This window comes from Equus asinus, chromosome 2, assembly GCF_041296235.1.
Source record: "Equus asinus isolate D_3611 breed Donkey chromosome 2, EquAss-T2T_v2, whole genome shotgun sequence".
NCBI classification, from domain to species: domain Eukaryota; kingdom Metazoa; phylum Chordata; class Mammalia; order Perissodactyla; family Equidae; genus Equus; species Equus asinus.
In genome coordinates this window covers 127921821-127942738 of record NC_091791.1, presented here as the reverse complement: position 1 = coordinate 127942738, position 20918 = coordinate 127921821, and the positions used below count along the sequence as shown (strand labels likewise).

General features: G+C 36.9%; 1 protein-coding gene across 3 annotated transcripts in view; it reads left to right on the top strand.

Annotated features, from left to right (window-relative positions):
- ARIH1 (ariadne RBR E3 ubiquitin protein ligase 1) overlaps positions 1–20918 on the top strand; it is a 188376-nt gene that overhangs the window by 9119 nt on the left and 158339 nt on the right. The gene's annotated exons all lie outside the window — the stretch shown is intronic.

The following is a 20918-nucleotide window of genomic DNA, read 5'->3' as shown; positions in this document are numbered from 1 at the left end:
TCTTTGAAACTGTCATACTTCTAATTCAGATCTTAACTGACACCAATTACTTGGTAATATATCCTTTCTCTTAATCACAATCGTACATTTTTTTAGGGATTAAAATATAAGCCAGAGACTGACAAGTCTTTTCTGATTCTTCGGAAGTATTTACAAGTAAAAACCTCTATCTAATAATGTGGATACTTAAATTGAAATTTGTGAAATTTTAGACAGGTAGTTTTCTGAAACCCATTTGAAACCCAGATTTACTGCCTTCTCTCCTCAAGCTCTTCTTCCTTTGATTGGCCTACCATTCTTGGAATTTGAGAATCATCTTTGATTCCTTTTTCCCCTGTATTTTCCACATCCAGTTAGCCCTGATCAAATTGTCTCTGAAATTTGTTTTACGTTATTGCTATCCTTTTTACTAATCCTAACCTGGGGCCTCTTTTTATTTTGGCTTCTTTCTCTGGGCTTCCAGACTGTCATACTACCAAATATAAACATAGTAGTCATTTTCCTGCTAAAAAAGACTTTATTCCTACCCCTTTGCCCCCTATTAGAAGTCTAGTCCAGATTCTTTTAATATAGCATTTGTGGCTTCCCTGTCTTGATGATAGCTAAGGTTTTCAATCTCATCTGCTGTAGTTCCTGATTCTCCCACCACGCCTAATTGCACTACTTATAATTCCTTAATATATAATACACATTTGTGTTTTCCTGTTTTTGCTCATGCCGGTGCCTCTTCCTGTCATACTCTTTCTCGTCTTAATTGTCTGATATACTCTTTTTCAGACCCTGCTCAAATACTACCATCTCTCTTACCTGGTTCCTCTTCTCTGTGTTTCTATTCTAGTGCTTAGCTCTATTTGCATAGCACTTCATATGGATGTTTGGTGTAGCCTACATGAGGTTGTAATATGGCCATCTCAATACCTAAGTCTCTCTAACTAGCTAGATAGGAGGGTTTTGAGAGTGAGAGCTGAGTCGTCTTCATCCGTAGCATTATGGCACACTAACACAGTCTCTGATATAATAGAAACTCAGTAAATACTTGTTGAAGTTTGTCCTTGCATAGTAAATGCTTGCTGCCTCGGTGTCCTCATCTGTAAACGAAAAGGAGCCAGACAAGATTTTCTTCTGGCACTAATAAATTATTTTGTGATTTCTAGATAATGCCACACTGAAAATGTAAGAACATGGCAAAAAAAACTTTAAATTCCAAGAGGATAAGTTTTTAAAGGCCTGATAATAATAGCGACCCTTTTAGATTAAACTTTATTTGCATATAGTTCCCTGGCACTTTATATGAACTGACAGTGATATTAAAAACAATTAAGTCACTCTAATATAGTAGTTCTCAAAGTATAGTCCATGAAAGCAAAACTATTGTATGATAATGTTAAGACGTTATTTTCCTTTTTTAAATGTGCTGACGTGTACTGATGGTGTAGAAAGAAAGAGTGGGTAAAAACACGGGAACATTAGCAAAGGTTAAATCAGTGGCACCAGACTATACTGGTCATTGTAATCTTTACCACCACAGACTCAGTAAAAAATATCAGTTTCACTTATTGTCCTGGATGAAGCAGTAAAAATTACTAAGTACATATCTTCTCAATAGCTCATGTGGCAAAATTGGAGGTATGCATAAAGCACTTCTATTTACTAAAGTACAGTGGTTGTCTTGAAGGAAAACTGTGCACTTGTTTGATTTGTGAGCCGAACAAGCTGCTTGTTTGATGGAACACCGTTTTTACTTGAAAAAATGACTGACACACTGGTTATTTAGACAAATGGCAAATAAACATATGGTAAATGTTTCTTCAAGTGAATGAAATACACCTGTCATTTCAAGGAAAACTGCTTACAGTGTTTGTTGCCAGTGATACTATTTTTAAGTTTTTAAGTGAAAATTAGAATTTTGGAAAATTTCTATCTGCCACTGTGAGACTGACAGCTTCCTAGTGCTTAAAAACTTCTGATGAGATATTGTATAGGAAGATATATCCACACTTGGAAGCGCTGCATAACATAATGAAACCAGTATTTTCCAAATTACCAATTTTCCAATGACCAGTTGTGATATTGCACAGTCGTATATTGGTAAATGATCCGTTCAAAGTACAAGATAGACCGGTGGATTTTAATATAACCAGACTATGAAAGGTTCTTTGATATGCTTTCAGATTCTACGTTGTAACTAGTCTTTAAGAAACTACCATGTTTTGAGTTTTGGTGTGATATCAAGAAGAATATCCATAATTATCTAAAAAGACTATTAAAATGCTCCTTCTTTTTCCAACTACATGTCTTTGTGAGGCCACATTTTCTTTATTCTTCAAACGAAACGACATACCCAAGAGATTGAATGCAGAAGCAGATATGAGAATCCACCTGTTTCCTATTTAGCCAGATATTAAAGAGACTTTCAAACATATAAAATAGTGCAGTTTTCTCACTTTTGTTTTAGAACATATAATTTATTTTCGTAAAAGTTTTTGTTTTAACTTGTAATGGAGTTAATTACTCTTATTTTTAATGAATTAATAAATATTTTAAAAATTTTGTTTTAATATCTACGTAAACATTGATAATTAAAACTCACATAAACAAAACTCTTTGGCATCCTCAATAATTTTTAAGATGAAAAGGGTTTCTTAGACCAAACAGGTTGAGAATCACTGCTCTGATGTTCTGAAGTATTTCTGAATCATTAAAGAAATGTAATGTAGGCTTGCAGACAGAAGATATGACAACCACACTACACGTTTTTACTGTAAATTAGCAATGGATTATAAATTACAAATTAAGAAGTATTGATTAATCAAACATTTATGTATAAGCTATGTTAGATGCTGTGGGGGTATTAACAAATATTAGATTGGATACTTAAAAAATAAAATCTAGGAAATGTGAATCATAAGATGTGGCTTGTTGGGGAATGATGATTGGAAATGGGATGAGATGCTTAATATTTTCAAGGAGGAGCTAGCAGAGATACCACCTGACATATTCCATTTATTTATTTGTTTATATTCTGACTTCTTACATTGAAATGAAGGCTCTATGAGAGCAGGGACTTTGTTTTAATCATTACTGTAGTTCCAGTGCCCAGAACAGTGTCTGGTACATTGTAGGCACTTAGTCAGCATTTCTTTGTGTAAATATTTCTATTTGCCTCCAGTTTTTTTTTTTAAAAGATTTTATTTTTTCCTTTTTCTCCCAAAGCCGCCAGTACATGGTTGCGTATCTTTAGTTGTGGGTCCTTGCAGTTGTGGCATGCGGGACGCCGCCTCATCATGGCTTGGTGAGTGGTGCCACGTCCACGCCCAGGATTTGAACTAGTGAAATCCTGAGCTGCCGAAGTGGAGCGCATGAATTTAACCACTTGGCCACGGGGCCGGCCCCTGCCTCCAGTTTTGAAGAGTATTTTGCTCTGTATATAATTTTAGGTTTGTAGTTGTTTTCTTTCAGCACTTTAAAGATTTTGATGTCTTCTGGCTTCCATTGTTTGTGGTACCAGGAAGCTAACAAATCTTTAATCTGAGTGCTTGTAAGATTTTTTACTTTGTATCTAGTCATGGTTTTCTCTGTGTTTATCTTGCTTTGGGTTTTCAGATCCTTTTGAATCTGTGGGGATGATGTCTTACAAGTTTTGGAAATTCTCAGTTCTGCCGTTTTTATCGCCTTTCTTTCTAGTACTCCAGTAACACATATATTAATGCTTTTTGTTATGTTCCATATGTGACCAGTGCTCTTTTGTATATCTTAAAAATCATCTTTTCTCTGCTTCAGTTTGAATAATTTCTATTGATTTTTCTTCTGGGTCTTTAAATCTGTCTTCTTTTATCTTCTATTAAACATCTCTTAATTAGCTCTTAAATTCAGATATTGTAGTTTTCAATTCTAGAGTTTCCATTTGATTCTTTTTAGATGCTGATTTTCTGATGATTTCTTTTTCATCTGTTTTCCATCTATTGCTCTGTTTCCTTCAGCGTACTAATCATTTATTCTTTTTTTAAAATTTTTTATTAAGTTAATGATAGGTTACAATCTTGTGAAATTTCAGTTGTATATTATTGTCTGTCAGTCGTGTTGTAGGTGCAACCCTTCACCCTTTGTGCCCACCCCCCACCCCCCCTTTCCCCTGGTAGCCACTAATCTGTTCTCTTTGTCCACAGGTTTAAAGTCCTCATATGAGTGGATTCATGCAGAGATTGTCCTTTTCTATCTGGCTTATTTTACTTAACATAATTCCCTCAAGGTCCATCCATGTTGTTGCAAATGGGACGATTTTGTTCTTTTTTTTTTTTTATGGCTGAGTAGTATTCCATTGTATATATATACCACATCTTCTTTATTCAGTCATCTGTTGATGGGCACTTAGGTTGCTTCCACATCTTGGCGATTGTAGATAATCCTGCAATAAACATTGGGGTGCATAGGACTTTTGGAATTGCTGACTTCAAGCTCTCTGGATAGATACCCAGTAGTGGAATGGCTGGATCGTATGGTAGTTCTATTTTTAATTTTTTGAGGAATCTCCATACTGCTTTCCATAGTGGCTGCACCAGTTTGCATTCCCACCAGCAGTGTATGAGGGTTCCTTTTTCTCCACAACCTCTCCAACATTTGTTACTATTTGTTTTAGTTATCTTTGTCATTCTAATGGGTGTGAGGTGATATCTTAATGTAGTTTTGATTTGCATTTCCCTGATGATCAGCGATGATGAACATCTTTTCATGTGCCTATTGGCCATCTGTATATCTTCTTTGGAGAAATGTCTGTTCATGTCTCCTGCCCATTTTTTGATCGGGTTGTTTAATTTTTTGTTGTTGAGTTGTGTGAGTTCTTTATATATTATGGATATTAAGCCTTTGTTGGATGTATTACTTGCAAATATTTTTTTCCAAGTTAGTGGGTTGTTTTTTTGTTTCAATCTTGTTTTCCCTTGCCTTGAAGAAGCTCTTTAATCTGATGAAGTCCCATTTGTTTATTCTTTCTATTGTTTCCCTTTCTGAGAAGACATGGTGTCCAAAAAGATACTTTTAATACTGATGTCAAAGAGTGTACTGCCTGCGTTTTCTTCTAGAAGCCTTGTGGTTTCAGGTCTCAGCTTTAGGTTTTTGATCCATTTTGAGTTTATTTTGGTGAATGGTGAAAAAGAATGGTCAATTTTCATTCTTTTACATGTGGCTTTCCTCTTCTCCCAGCACCATTTGTTGAAAAGACTTTCTTTTCTCCATTGTAGGCCCTCAGCTCCTTTGCTGAAGATTAGCTGTCCATAGATGTGTGGTTTTATTTCTGGGCTTTCAATTCTGTTCTGTTGATCTGTGCACCTGTTTTTGTACCAGTACCATGCTGTTTTGCTAATCATTTATTCTTAAAAGTTTGTCGGCTGACTCTAGTATCCGAATTATCTACAGTCTCTTCAGATTATCTTTTTTTTTCTTCTCGGTTTTTGTCATGTGTTCCCGTCATTTGACATACTTTTGATTGCATGCCATACATTGTGTATAAAGTATTTTAGAGATTCTGGGTGTTGATAGATTCCTCTAGAGAAGATTTTCATTATTCTTCTGCTGGGCACTTAGAGTGGTGAATGGTCACCTTAATCCAGTGAGCCTGAGTTCTGGCCTGTTCAGTTTTGGTTCATCTTCTATCTGCTGCTGGCTCTTTAGGGTCTTCATCTAAGAACTAGCTATATTCTCAGCAGTCTCTCCCTTAGGGGGTCTGAAATTTTAATTATTGTCTCCCTAGACTCCTGGAAGTACCGCTCTGTGTTTCAGAGGCTTTACCCTTGGATTTTTAGGTATTGGCCCTGTGCAATCCCAGGATTCAGCAGATGTCCTGAGGGGAAGACTGACCATTCCTCCGCTCCTTGAGACACCCCTTCAAGTTTCAATATTAGTTTCCTTTTGTTGTTGTAACAAGTTACCATGAATTTAGTGACTTAACACACGTTCCTTATTTTACAGTTCTGACAGTCAGAAGTCCAAAGTGAATCTCACTGGGCTAAAATCAAGGAGTTGGCAGGCTGTTTTCCTTCTGCAGGCTCTAGGAGAGAATCTATTCACTTGCCTTTTCACTTCTAGAGGCTTCCTGCATTCCTTGGCTTGTGGCCTCTTACTCAAAGCCAGGAGCATAGCATCTTCAAATCTCTGACTCTGACCTCCATTTCTTCCACTTTAAAGGACCCTTTGATTACATTGGGTTGACCTAGATAATCTAGGATAATGTCTTTCTTTTAAGGTTAGCTGATTAGCAACTTTAATTCTGTCTGCAACATAAATTCCCCCTTGCCATGTAACATAACATCCACAGGCTCCAAGTATTAGGATGTGAACATCTTTAGGGGGGACCACTAGTCTGCCTCCCAGTAGCACCCCTCTGTGGTAGATTTTCACTCTTCTCCTTGTTCCCAGAATTTGCAAGTGCCCCACGTAAAAGCCACTGCTGTTGTAAGATCACCTGTTCCTCTAGTTCCTGTTGCCTCATCTACTCTGTGCTGCCTTCAGAAAGGTGGTTTGTTCCCATTGTCTAGCTTTCCTAGTTCTGGTTAGGAATGCTGGTTTACCTCCTAGCTATTATATCCTACCTGGAAGGGGAACAATAAATACTTAAAAATCAGTGAATACCTTTAGTCTCTGCGCTATGTTTTGGGGATTTTTAGAGCATGTATTCCATGGGAGCAAACAACCACTTTGTGGTGTGTAGAATGCATTTTTGAACTTGGATTCCAGCTAGAAAATATGACATTTTAAAGATTGGAGTAAGGAGTCTGTCTGAGATTTGGGAAACTGACAGGATGGAGGGGAAAAAAGATCTAATTTACTCACTTTTATGGAAGGGGAGACTCACAAACATAGGCAAAAGTGGCAATAGCTGATATTTATGGACTATGCTAGGTGTTTTCACTTGTGTTAGTTACAAAATCCCAAGGAAATAGCATTATCTCCATTATACGGATGAGTATATTGAAGCTGGAGAAGCTGAGAAATGGGTTTCTCAGAGAAGCTCAGGGTTTCTCTGTTAGAGACTGGTGGAGGTCATTGAAACTGGGCCCTTTTGACTTTTAAAGTATGAGCTCTTCTGCTATACCAAATTTTTTCAGACGTAGTTGGACTTTTTGACTGAGCCAAATTCTTGTACTTAAGTTTTCTGTGTTTGTATACTGAAATTTTACAATACTAAAATCTTCGTTGTAGCTAATTGACTCTGATCTTAGATGAGTCACTTGTATTAGTTATCCATTGCTACATAACAAGTTACTCCAACACTTAGTGACTTGAAACAACAAACATTTATTATCTCATAGTTTCAAGTGGCTTAGCTCCGTGGTTCTGGCTCAGAGTCTCTAATGAGATTGTAGTCATAGTCAGCTGAGGCTGCATTTATCTGAAGGCTTGGTTTGTGCTGAAGAGCTGCTTTCAAGATGGCTCACTCACATGGCTATTGGTAGGTGGTCTCAGTTTCTTATCATGTATGCCTCATCGTAGAGCTACTTGAGTGTCCTGACTGCCTGTAAGCTGGCTTCCCCCAGAGCAAGTAATCAAAGAAAGCAAGACGGATGCCATAATTAAGTCTTTATGACTAGCTTGGAAGCCATAATTTGTAATTTCTGCGATGTTCTTTTGGTTACACAGGTCAGCACTATTCACTGTGGGAGGGGACTACGCAAATACCAGGAGACAAGGATCATTGGGGGTCATCTTGGAGGCTGGCTACCACAGATACCATGTGGAAAGGAAGAGTAAGATATAGGGATATGGTGGTGAGGCTAGATTTTAGTTCCAGGAACATGACATTTAAAAAAAAATTGATGATATGCTTAACAAGTAATAAAAAGTAATCTTGAAAGCCCTCCAAACTGAGTGTAGGGCAGCCTTCTTTTGCATAATACAGTAGGTTTACCAAAATCACTATTTAAAAACTTCTTCCACATGTGGGACAAGTATTTATAAGGCTTTTAAGTACATGACAATCACGTTGTCTGTTTAATTCACATTTCATACAATTTCATAAAACTCTTAGATCTTACAGTCTTGGAGTAGAGTCTAGTTCCATCTGATTACTCTGTGACTTTGGACTAAATCAATCTCTGCTCTGAATATACCCTTGCAAAAGAAAAGGTTTGGGCTTCATCATTTCTGAAGTTCTTTTTCAGTTATAAAATTCAGGTAGCGAGAAAAGATAGTGTCAATGCTTTTAAGATAGGAAACTGAAAGACCAAAGCCGCCTTTCCATCTGATCTTATGCCACTGTCTATCTTGAACGCTGTCTTCTTGAGTTTTGCTATTCCTAAAACCACAATACATCTTCCTGTCACCGTGTTCTGCCAAATCTATACTAAACTTTTACATCCAGATGCCTCCCCTTGGTACATGTGCTTGGCAGTAGGTGTACAAAGATGAGTGGAGAACATTCCTTTCCTTTTTCAGGGCTCCTAGTCTAGGAAGGGCAGACAAGTAAATAAGTACTTGATTATAAGTCAGTGACTCAGAACCCATCATGCCCACTTTTATCCCATGTGTAGCTTGATCTCAATTATTGCCTATTTCTGGACCTGCCCTGGCCTAGTTTTCAAAGTTGACAATCTTAGTGTATTGCCATTACCCGGAAATCTCACACTTTACTAGTTTCTCTTTTGAAATGTTATTTTTACACCAGGTCAACCCTGGTGTGTTTTACTTTTGTTGTGTGTTGACCCCTTTTTGCTTAAGGAAAGCCCTCCCTTCCGAAGAGACTCGTTGGTTTTTAGGAAAGAGGGAAAATATTGACCTTTGTGTGAATAAGCAGAGTCTTGTTAGAAGCTATTAGAAGTTATTAGAAGGCTCTCATTGGCAAAATAAGAAAAATTGAAAGAATGTGAAAAGGATGATATGGATGGAAAATGGGGCCTTGTGAGTATAGTATGGTCACCACAGATTTTTCAGGGAGTGCTGAATGTCTCCTTTTCTTACAGGGTGGTCATTCTGTTCAGTTTATGACAGTGTCAAAAATATTCATACTTGGTCTAAGTTTATGGCCTGAGAAAGTGTATCAAATCTTTACCATTCATGATAAGCAGTGGGGTGGGAATGAGATAGGAAATAGTGAATACGGAGGAAGCTGCTTAGCCTAGGAGTCCCAATACCAGGTTACAAGAGAATGCAGATTAGGATAAAAGATTCCTTAGCATGGTAGATCAGGCTTTTCTTCACACTCATCCTGGCATAACAAAACAATGATAATTCTTTGTGAAATTTTTCTCTGTGCTTTTGTAAAGCTTTTTCTTTTGCTTCAAATTCTTTTCCCTGATGAACTCATTCAGACTTCAAGACCAACCTTAAACATCATTTCTTCTTTGAATCCTTCCCTATGAGTGGGTTTCAGAATTTTGTATATACTTTTATTTTGAAAAGCTCATCTTGGAGCTAGCCTGGTTGCATAGTGGTTAGGTTCTGTGTGCTCTGCTTTGGCAGCCCAGGGTTTGTGGGTTCAGATCTCTGGTGTGGACCTACATCACTAATCAAGCCATGCTGTGGCAGCAACCTCCATATAAAATAGAGGAGGATTGGCGCATGTGTTAGCTCAGGGCCAATCTTCCTCAACAAAAAACCCCACAAAACCAAAAAACAGAAAGCTCTTCTCTCTATTATTTATTTACCCACTAAATAGACTCTGAAATCCTTGAGGGTAGGATCAGTGTATTAATTTTGGTATTCCCGTTGGCCATCACAGTTCCTGGAACACAGCTGATAAATAAACATTGAATAAATAGTCAAATATGAGTGAGATTTAGTATTGATTTTAGGTATTATCTCTTTTTTTTTCATTTGTGAATTGTTCACATTCCTCTTCTGTTGACTTCACTGAATTAACTCTTCTCTCATTCTCTAATAGAGTTTCTGTTTTTTGCTCTTAGAGAAATTAAATAACTTGCTCAGGTTTTCATTGCTGGGGTCGGAGCTCAGTATTTTATATCTTAAAATATAAGACATTTTTGAATGTAATTGTTTTGTGTGCTTGGTGTTTTCTGTTTGTCTTTCCAGATCCACTTTACCTTTCTCCATCCAGCTCTATGCCCCAGGAAACTGAGTTACACAGACTGAATCAATGGGCTCTGACTTGTGACTTCATTGCCATGGCTTGTGAATTCAAATAAATAATGAACAAGAGTGTAATAAAGTCAGAAGTCTACTACATGCCCTTTTTAAACTTTACAGTGTGCATATATGCCATCCTAAAGAAAATTTCAAGCCAAAATTGCTATTACAACATTTACTATTTTCTAGTCCAATGTAGGAATTAAAAAAAAAGTTTTAATGTTAAATAATTTCACTACTTGACCTACATTGTAGAACACATATATTATATAAAATTTGTTCATGATCTATGTATGAAATTACAAACTGAGACCTTTGGTCCACAAAGCCTGATGTTCTCCTTCTGACAGAAGCACCAAGAGATTCTGGAAGATTAGCATTATGAAATTGTTACAGATGTGCTAGATAACAAATGCTTGATGTGTTTAAAGGGGAAATAGCTGACTTATTTTGCTCAATAATGAGAAAGTAGTTTTTTGCGAAGTTCTCAGAGGAGCTTATTACTGATGCTCACCATTTAAACTCAAATGTAAGGAAATGTTTTTATCTTTCAACCTACTGTTCATCACTTCAGTTCTTATGAAGAGAAAATGTAGAGTGGGCCTCAGATTGTTATTTAATATGGGAATAATATTCCTTTGAAAAAGTATGTATATAGTTTTACTCACCAGTCTGACTTTTTAAAGGTAATAATTCCATTTCATTGGCTCTAAAGATTTTGTCTGTTTCTGTAATCATCTCAACTCATATTGCATTGATATAGTTATAGTTGGGTCCTCGGAATATATGACAGTGTCTGAAACTTGACTTATAATGTTTCATTCCACCCAACTGTAAAGTCAAAAGGATGAAAATTCACAAAAATCCTCTAGTCACCCTTAGGAATGAAAGTATATAACCAATAGCTAAAAAAATTAAGGATGACAGTAAACTTGCCTAATGTTTGTTGCATACCAGAGTAAACACAATTTTTAAAGAAAATTTTATTGAGGTCCTAATAGTTTATAACATTGTGAAACTTCAACTGTACATTATTATTTGTCAGTCACCGTATAAATGTGCCCCTCTACCCCTTATGCCCACCTCCTAACCCCCTTCCGCTCTGGTAACTGCTCATCTGTTCTCTTTGTCCATGTGTTAGTTTATCTTCCACATGTGGGTGAAATCATATGGTGCTTGTCTTTCTGTGGCTTACTTTGCTTAACATAATACCCTCAAGGTCCATCCATGTTGTTGCAAATGGGACAATTTCGTCTTTTTATGGCTGAGTAGTAGTCCATTGTATATATATACCACATCTTCTTTATCCAACCATCAGTTGATGGGTACTTGGGTGGCTTCCATGTCTTGGCTAGTGTGAATAATGTTGCAGTCAGCATAGGGGTGTTGATTTCAAGTTCTTTGGATAAATACCAAAGAGTTGTGGGATATCTGGGCCGTACAGCTTTTCTCTTTTTAATTGTTTGAGAAATCTCTGTACTGTTTTCCATAGTGGCTGTACCAGTTTGCATTCCCACCAGTAGTGTATAAGGTTCCCTTTTCTCCACATCCCCTCCAACGTTTGTTATTTTTTATCTTAGTGATTATAGCCATTCTAATGGATGTAAGGTGATATCTCATTGTTGTTTTGATTTGCATTTCCCTGATGATTAGTGAAGTTGAGCTTCTTCTCATGTGCCTATTGGCCATTTGTGTATCATCTTTGGAAAAATGTCTGGTCATTTCCTCTGCCCATTTTTTGATCGGGTTGTTTTTTTTGTTGTTGAGTTATGGGAGTTCTTTATATACTTTGGAGATTAGCCGCTTGTTGGATATATGATTTGCAAATATTTTCTCCCAGTTGGTGGGTTGTCTTTTTGTTTTGTTCCTGGTTTCCTTTGCCTTGCAGAAGCTCTTTAGTCTGATGAAGTTACACTTGTTTATTTTTTCTTTTGTTTACCTTGCCTGAGTAGACATGGTAATTGAAAAGATCCTTCTAAGACTGGTGTTACAGAGTGTACTGCCTATATTTTCTTCAAGGAGTTTTATGGTTTCAGGTCTTACCTTCAAGTCTTTGGTCCATTTGAGTTAATTTTTGTGTATGGTGAAAGATAATGGTCTACCTTTATTCTTTTGTTTGTGACTGTCCCGTTTTCCCAATACCTTTTGTTAAAGAGACTTTTGCCATTGTATGTTCTTAGCTCCTTTGTCAAAGATTAGCTGTCGGTAGATGTGTGGTTTTATTTTTGGGCTTTCAGTTCTGTTCCATTGATCTGTGTGTCTGTTTTTGTACCAGTACCATGCCCTTTTGATCACTATAGCTTTATAGTATATTTTGAAGTCAGAAATTGTGATGCCTCCAGCTTTGTTCTTTTTTCTCAGGATCACTTTAGCTCTTCGGGGTCTTTTGTTGCCCCTATAAATTTTAGTATTCTTTGTTCTATTTCTGTGAAGAATGTCATTGGGATTCTGATTGGAATTACATTGAGTCTGTAGATTGCTTTAAGTAGTATGGACATTTTAATTATATTTATTCTTCCAATCCATGTGCATGGAATATCTTTCCATTTCTTTATGTCATCATTGATTTCTTTCAATTATGTCTTAAAGTTTTCTTTGTATAGGTCTTTCACCTCCTTGGTTAAATTTATTCCTAGATATTTTATTCTTTTTGTTGCCATTATAAATGGGATTGTATCTCTTTCTATTAGTTCATTATTAGAGTATAGAAATGCAACTGATTTTTGTAAGTTGATTTTGTACCCTGCAACTTTGCTGTAATTGTTGATTATTTCTAATAGTTTTCTGATGGATTCTTTAGGGTTTTCTATATATAAAATCATGTCTGCAAACAGAGTTTTACTTCTTCATTGCCTATTTGAATTCCTTTTCTTTCTTTTTCTTGTCTATTGCTCTGGCCAAAACCTCCAATACTGTGTTGAATAAGAGTGGTGAGAGTGGGCACCCTGTCCTGTTCCTGTTCTCAGAGGGATGGCTTTCAGTTTTTTCCCACTGAGTATGATGTTGGCTGTGGGTTTGTCATATATGACCTTTATTATGTTGAGGTACTTTCCTTCTATGCCCATTTTATTGAGAGTTTGTTATCATAAGTGGATGTTGGATCTTGTCAAATGCTTTCTCTGTGTCTATTGAGATGATCATGTGGTTTTTATTCCTCATTTTGTTAATGTGGTGTATCACATTGATTGATTTGCAGATGTGGAGCCATCGCTGCGTCTCTGGTATAAATTGCACTTGATAGTGATGTATGATCCTTTAAATGTATTGCTGTATTTGGTTTGCCAATATTTTGTTGAGGATTTTTGCATCTGTGTTCATCAGTGATATTGGCCTGTAATTTTCCTTTTTTGTGTTGTCCTCCTCTGGCTTTGGGATCAGGGTGATACTGGCCTTGTAAAATCTGTTAGGAAGTGTTCTGTCTTCAACTTTCTGGAATAGTTTGAGAAGGATAGGTATTAAATCTTCTTTGAATGTTTGGTGGGATTCTTCTGAGAAGCCCTCTGGTCCTGGATTTTTATTTTTCGGGAGGTTTTTGATTACTGTTTCAGTCTCTGTGCTTGTGATTGGTCTATTCAGATTCTCTATTTCTTCTTGATTCAGTTTTGGGAGGTGGTATGAGTCTAAGAATTTATCCATTTCTTCTAGATTGTCCAATTTGTTGGCATATGTTTTTTCATAGTATTCTCATATGATCCTTTGTAGTTCTGTAATTTCTCCTCTTTCATTTCTAATTTTATTGATTTGAGCCTTCTCTCTTTTTTGCTAGTGAGTCTGGCTAAGGGTTTGTCAATTTTGTTTGTCTTCTCAAAGAACCAGTTCTCAGTTTCATTGATCCTTTCTGCTGTTTTTTTGTTTCAATTTCATTTGTTTCTGCTCTAATGTTTATTATTTCCCTCCTTTTGCTGACTTTGGGCTTTGTTCTTCTTTTTCTAATTCTGTTAGGTGTAGTATTTAAGATTGCTTATTTGAGATTTTTCTTGTTTGTTAAGGTGAGCCTGTATTGCTATCAATTTCTCTAAGGTCTTAGGACTGCTTTTGCTGTATCCCATGTGAGTTGATATGGTATATTTTCATTTTCATTTGTTTCCAGATATTTTTTGATTTCTCCCTTGATTTCTCCCTTGATTTCTCCTTTGATTTCTTCGATGATCCATTGGTTGTTCAGTAGCATGTTGTTTAGTCTACACATATTTGTCACTTTCGCTGCTTTTTTCTTGTACTTGATGTGTAGTTTCATAGCATTATGGTCGGAAAAGATGCTTGATATGATTTCAGTCTTAAATTTATTGTGTCTTGTTGTATTTCCCAACCTGTGGTCTATCCTTGAGTATATTCCATGTGTACTTGAGAAGAATGTGTGTTCTGCTGTTTTTGGATGGAATGTTCTATTAATCTATTAAGTCCATCTGGCTTGGTTTTTTGTTTAATTCCACTATGTCCTTGTTGACTTTCTGGATGATCTGGCCATCGATGTAAGTGAGATGTTACGGTCCTCTACTGTTATTGCATTGTTGTTAATGTCTCCTTTTAGATTGGTTAATAGTTGCTTTATGTACTTTGGTGCTCCTGTGTTGGGTGTGTATATATTTATGAGTGTAATGTCTTAGAAGTTGTGTGTCTGTTTTATCATTGTATACTGCCCATCTTGAAGTCTACTTTGTCTGATATAAGTATGGCAACACCTGCCTTCTTTTGTTTGCCCTTAGCTTGGAGTATCATCTTCCATCCCTTCACTCGGAGCTTCTGTTTGTCTTTAGAGCTGAGGTGTGTTTCCTGGAGGCAGGATATTGTTGGGTCTTGTTTTTTAATCCATCCCACCACTCTTTGTTTTTGGATTGGAGAATTCAATCCCTTTACATTTAGAGCGATTGTTGATGTATGAGGGCTTAATGCTGCCATTTTAGGTCTCGTTTCCCATTTGTTCTTTGTTTCCCTTGTTTCTTGTCCTGCGTATTTGGACTGCCATTTCAGTTTGTAGTTCTCCGTGATGGTTTTTTCAGTTTTCTCTTTATTTATCATTTGTGTCTCTGTTCTGATTATTTGTTTAGTGGTTACCATGAGGTTTGTATAAAAAATCTCATAGATAGTCCATTTTCTGATAGCCTCTTATTTCCTTAGTCTAAGCCAATTCCATCCCTTTCCTCTACCCCTTCTAAGTTGTTGTTGTCACAGCTTATTTCATCTTGTGTTGTGCGTTTGTGGTTAAAATGACGAGATTAGAATTATTTTTGGTGTTTTCTTTCCCGTTATCTTTAATGTTACATTGTTTGCTAACCTGTTCTGATAGAGAGCTGCAGTTTTCTGATTTTGTCTGCCTGTTTATTTCCTTTCTCAAGGCTTTGTAAACCCTTTCTTTTTCTTTTTCCTTTTTTTTTTTCTTCCAGGTGTGAGGGCCTTCTTGATCAGTTCTTGTGGGACATGGGGTCTTGTGGCGATGAACTCCCTCAGGTTGTGCTTATCTGGGAGAGTTTTTATTTCTCTATCATATCTGAAGGATATTTTTGCTGGATAGAGTATTCTTGGCTGAAAGTTTCTGTCTTTCAGAATTTTGAATATATCGTTCCACCCTCTCCTAGCCTGTAGGGGCTCCTTTGTAAGTTATTTTCTTCTGCCTTGCTGCCCTTAATATTTTTTCTTTGTCCTTGACTGTTGCCAGTTTTACTACTGTATGCCTTGGAGAAGGTCTTTTTACATTGATATAATTAGGATATATAGCTTCTTTTTTATTTCCAGCTCCTTCCTCAGGTTTGGGAAGTTCTCAGGTTATTATTTCTCTGAACAAGTTTTATGCTCCATTCTCCCACTCTTCTCCCTCTGGAATTCTATAATCCTTAGGTTGCATTTGCTGATGGAGTTGGATATTTCTCAGAGAGTTTCTTTATTTGTTTCTAGTCTTAGTTCTCTCTCCTCCTCCATGTGAAACATTTCTATATCTTCTCCTCCAGACTGTTAATTCTGTCCTCAATAATGTCAGCTCTGTCATTCAGGGAGTCCAGATTTTTCTTTATCTCATCCATTGTGTTTTTCATCTCCAGTATTTCTGATTGATCTTTCTTAATAGTTCCAATTTCTTTTGTGAAGAATTCTCTCTGTTCATTAATTTTAGCCTGACTTCATTGAACTATCTGTATTTTCTTGTAACTCATTGAGTTTTTTTATGATGGTTATTTTGAATTCTCCGTCATTTAGATTGTAAATTTCTGTGCCTTCAGGGTTGATTTCTGGGCACTTGTCATTTTCCTTCTGGTCTGGAATATATATTCATGTATTTCTTCATGTGTTTGATGGCATAGATATATGCTTTCGCGTAGTGATAGTACCTCGTCACAGATTCCACCTGCTGCCACTGTGGGGCGGGGCAGTCAGGAGCTGTGTACTCTGAGCCCTGGCTTCTGTGCCTGTCTTTTGGAATCTGTGGTGATAGGGCCCCTCTACGATTGCCAGTTTGCTTTCTTACAGCTGCTGCTTTTTTAATGTATGTGGGGGCTCTCTGGGTGACTGGCTGAGCTGGATCACCTGGCATGGGGGAGGGCCGTTTTCTTTCATGTGCGATCCCAGAGATGTTCTTTCTCTGCCCTATCTGCTCTCCTGGGGTGCTGGCTTGATGAAGATACTCCTGCAACAGCTTAGCTTCCTTTTGGGGGGAGTGTCCCATGGGCTTGTAGGGAACTTGGAGAGAGAAGGCATTCTTGTGGAGAGTCGCCCCTCCCTCCTCTTCTCAGAGCCATGCATGGTCCCGTGCCCTGGATTCCTCCTGGAGAGGGAGAGGAGATCCTCTTACCTCCTTCTGTTCCACCCCCCCCCCCCCCCAGGGTGTCCACTACCTCCTCCTTCCGACATATGGCTGTCTGGGTCTCTCAGATGTCTTTTGTGTTGTGTGAATGTTCTCTGTTGGTTTGTGAATGTTCTTTTCCTTGTATCTTAGGGGGAGAGTCTAAGGGAGGAGCTCAGTCTGCTATCATACTGACGTACCTCCGGAAGGAGGTTGATGATTTCTAAATCTTGAAAACTTAAAACCTTTTTTCCTCATTCATATCTGTTCTCTAAATCTCTTCCACATTTTTCTTAAAAAGTAGAAGCCTGTGGAAAGCATGGTCCTTGCTTTTCAAGTAACACGCAACTGTGGATCTGAAGGAGAGGAATGTGGGTGCCACCTCAACACAGTTTTTTATTCCCATAAAGTCAGATTAACAAGGCTGAAAGGGATCTTAAAAATTATCCTAACTGACCATTTACCAAGTACTGCCTCCCTGTTAAGTGGTCTCTGAGCCTATTCTTAAACCTCTATAGTGACATACACCCCCACAGCTGCTTGTAGAAGTGAACACATTTCATATTTGAACAGCTCTGATTTCAAGTTCTTCCATATATTAATATCTGTTTCTGTAACTTTTTACTTGAACCTGCCTTATTCTAATCTCCTTGTGATAACCTTTCTGCAATTTTAAAGATGATTTTAACATAGTGGAGACTACCAATGCATTAAACTTTATTTAGGCTAATGTTTTTTTGTTTGTGTGGAATCCAGAAAAAGTTCCTGCTTTACTTCTTATGGATTGTTGATTAAGAAGATTATTATGCACTGATATTTTGGATTCAGACCTTTGCATGTCTGCTCAAGCGAAGTTACATGAGGTAGAACACTAGGGCAGCGCATGTGCACCTTGTTCAGTTAAATAAATGTGGGACAAGGCAAAGATGTTTGTTAACACCCTCATTGCCAACAATGGCAGGTTTTGCAGTAACAAGTGAATAGGTAACATCTTGATGTTACTCTGTTATTAATAGTTTTGGGGTTTTGAGCTCTGTGTATTTCCTCTCACTGCATTTAGAAAAATAAAAGCAGTTGCTACACAATGTTAACTAGTTAGGTCTGAGTAAAATGTTTTCGAGTATATTTTTTAAGCTTCTGGGTCTGTTTAAGTGAAGAATATCCTGAAGTTGCAATACAAGCTTCTTATTTTTGTGAATCAGGATTTTCTTTGTTCTGTGTAACCAAAACAAAGTACGTAAGTAAGTTGTGTGCTGAGGCCAGTATGACTGAATTCTCCTCCATAACCTGTGATTTAAAAAAAAACAAAAAAACAGCTTTAGTATTCTAAGCATTTATTTCCTTAGTATTTCAAGTATTCTAGGCATGTGTATTCTTCGGTTAAAATTCAAAAAGTACAAAAGATAAAGTAAAAAATCTCATATTTAAGTATCTTAACTACTACCTGGTTCCATCCCTCAGAGGCAATCGCTATTATTAATATCTCCATTCTTAATATTTCTCTCTTAAAAGTAGAACCTCCACCCTTCCCCTAACCCAATTTTTTCCCTTCTTTTAGGACCCTAACTATGATGTTATGGTTATTTTATGCATTTCCAAGGTTAATGGGTTGCTAAAAATAATGCTTCAGTTTAATTGGGAACAGTATATAGGTAGAATACTCGATAGCTTTTTACTAACAGATATTTTCTTCACTGCTACACTATACTGGGGGAATACAGATACTGGACAACTCTTGAGGGAGGCATGTATAAATAAATTATAATACAGTGATACGTACAACAGTAGAGTTACAAGGCTAGAGAAGGAATATTGAATTCTATTTTCTTAGAAGGACTGACAAATCCTGCTAGTGGAAGTGGATCTGAAGCTAGTTTTGAAAAATGAATAGAAGCTCACTAGGCAGATGGGGTTGTAGATGGTATTCCAGACAGAGGAAAGGAGGAATAGAATATACAGAGGCAGAAGCTATTAATGGATTGGTATGTTGAATGAACAATAAGGAATTGAATATTGCTAAAATTATTAGGAAGTAGTGTTCTAGGAACAGGCCAAACAGGTAGGCAGTTTATGAAAGGCTTTAGCTTAATGCTAAATGAAATGGCTTTATGCCCTACGGCCAAAAACTTTAAACTTTTAGATTAATATGGAACTAGTGTTTAGAAAGACCAGTTTGCTGGCGGTATGGGAAATAAATGAGAATAGGAAGCAGGGATAGTAGTGAGAAGTCTATTACAGTAATCTGAGCAAGAAATATATGATGAGGTTAGTAAGGCTGGAATGGAGAGGAGGGAGAGATATTCAAGATAGTAGAAGGTAGAATCAGTGAGAATTGGTGAATTATTTTATTAGGAAGAAAAATACCTTAGTGGTTGGTTAAATCTTTGGCACCACGTAGACTAAGTTCAGTTCTAGCTTTGTCTTTTATTAGCTGTATAACTTTGTATCAATTGTTTAATTTTAATAAATTCTCTTTCCTCATCTTTAACATGTATTATAATAGTGTAGTTGAAGCTTTAAGCAACCTTCATTTAACTAACTTCCTGGATTAATAGTTCCTCTCCATTCCCCCAGTTAAACAGCCCTATTTGATGTCCATGACAAGTTCTCAGCGTGTTGGCCTTCCTGGATAAGTAAAACTGAATGACAGAATTAACCAGTTACAGTAGACCTCATACTTTTTTATGCCATTTATATGAAATGTCCAGAATAGGCAAATCCATAGAGACAAAAAGTAGATCAGTGGTTGTCAGAGGCTGATTGGGGCAAGGGGAAAATGGGGAGTGACTGCTCATGGGTATGGGGTTTCTTTTTGGGATGATGAAATGTTCTAAAATTAATGGTTGACACAACTATGTGTCATAACTCTGAATATAATCAAAACCACTGAGGGGCCAGCCCCATGGCCGAGTGGTTAAGTTTGTGTGCTCCGCTTTGGCGGCCCAGGGTTTTGCTGGTTCGGATCCTGGGCGCGGACATGGTACCACTCATCAGGCCACGCTGAGGCGGCATCCCATATGCCACAACTAGAAGGACCCACACCTAAACTATAGAACTATGTACTAGGGGGACTTGGAGAGAAAAAGGGAAAAAAGAAAAGGAAGATTGGCAACAGTTGTTAGCTCAGGTGCCAATATTTAAAAACAAAAAACCCCCACTGAATTATGACTTTGTAAGTGAATTTTATGGCTTAGGAATTATATCTGAACAAAGTTGTAGAAAAAATCTAGTATGCACACCACATTCATAATTCCCCAGTTGTCTTTTATAGCTTTTCTTCTAGTCCAGGATTCAGTCAAGGATCATGCATTATATGTGATTATCGTGTCTCCCTACCTCCTTATGTTTTTGAGGGATTATGATAAGAAATGTGTAAATGATTAGATCCCCTTGAAATAAAAGGGGAAACATTTCCCCTCAATTTTTCTTAAACATGTAGCATGAATCTACATTATTTTAAATGCTTACAAAATAAAATATTTGATTAAATTAAAATGGCTTTTACATGAATGTAAGATCAAGCTTAAGCGAAGCCAGCATTTTGAGATATTAAGGTGTTTTTTAAAAAATAACTTTCAGAAGCTTCTTGAAGTGTAAATACTTGTTTGAATGGATTTGAGGTAACAGAAAGATTACATAGCTTTTAAAGATGTTGTTGGTTTTGTATATAAATGTTTTACTGTATCTTGGTACTTGGCTTAAATGGCACTATTATATGTTCTTTTAAGCCCCCAAAATTATCTTATCTAGGTGTGCTCGCAACCATTTTTACATAGGTAGGAAAATGTAGAATGGTAAAATGCTGAAATAGGACTTTTATTTAATGATTCCAAGTATACTCTTATCACACAGACCTTAGCATTATGGTAGAAATTTTCAGTGTGTATCAAATTGCCATTTTAATTTTGGCATAGAAAGTCATCTTTGGATATCATAAATAGTTTCTTATGTATTAAAGAGCAACTTCTACTTGAAGAAATTGTGTGGCATGGTCACAGAAGTGCCTGCTGTATTTGTAACTGTCGATGGTATTAAAAATACTGATTATTTTGCTTGTTGCACTGGTACTATT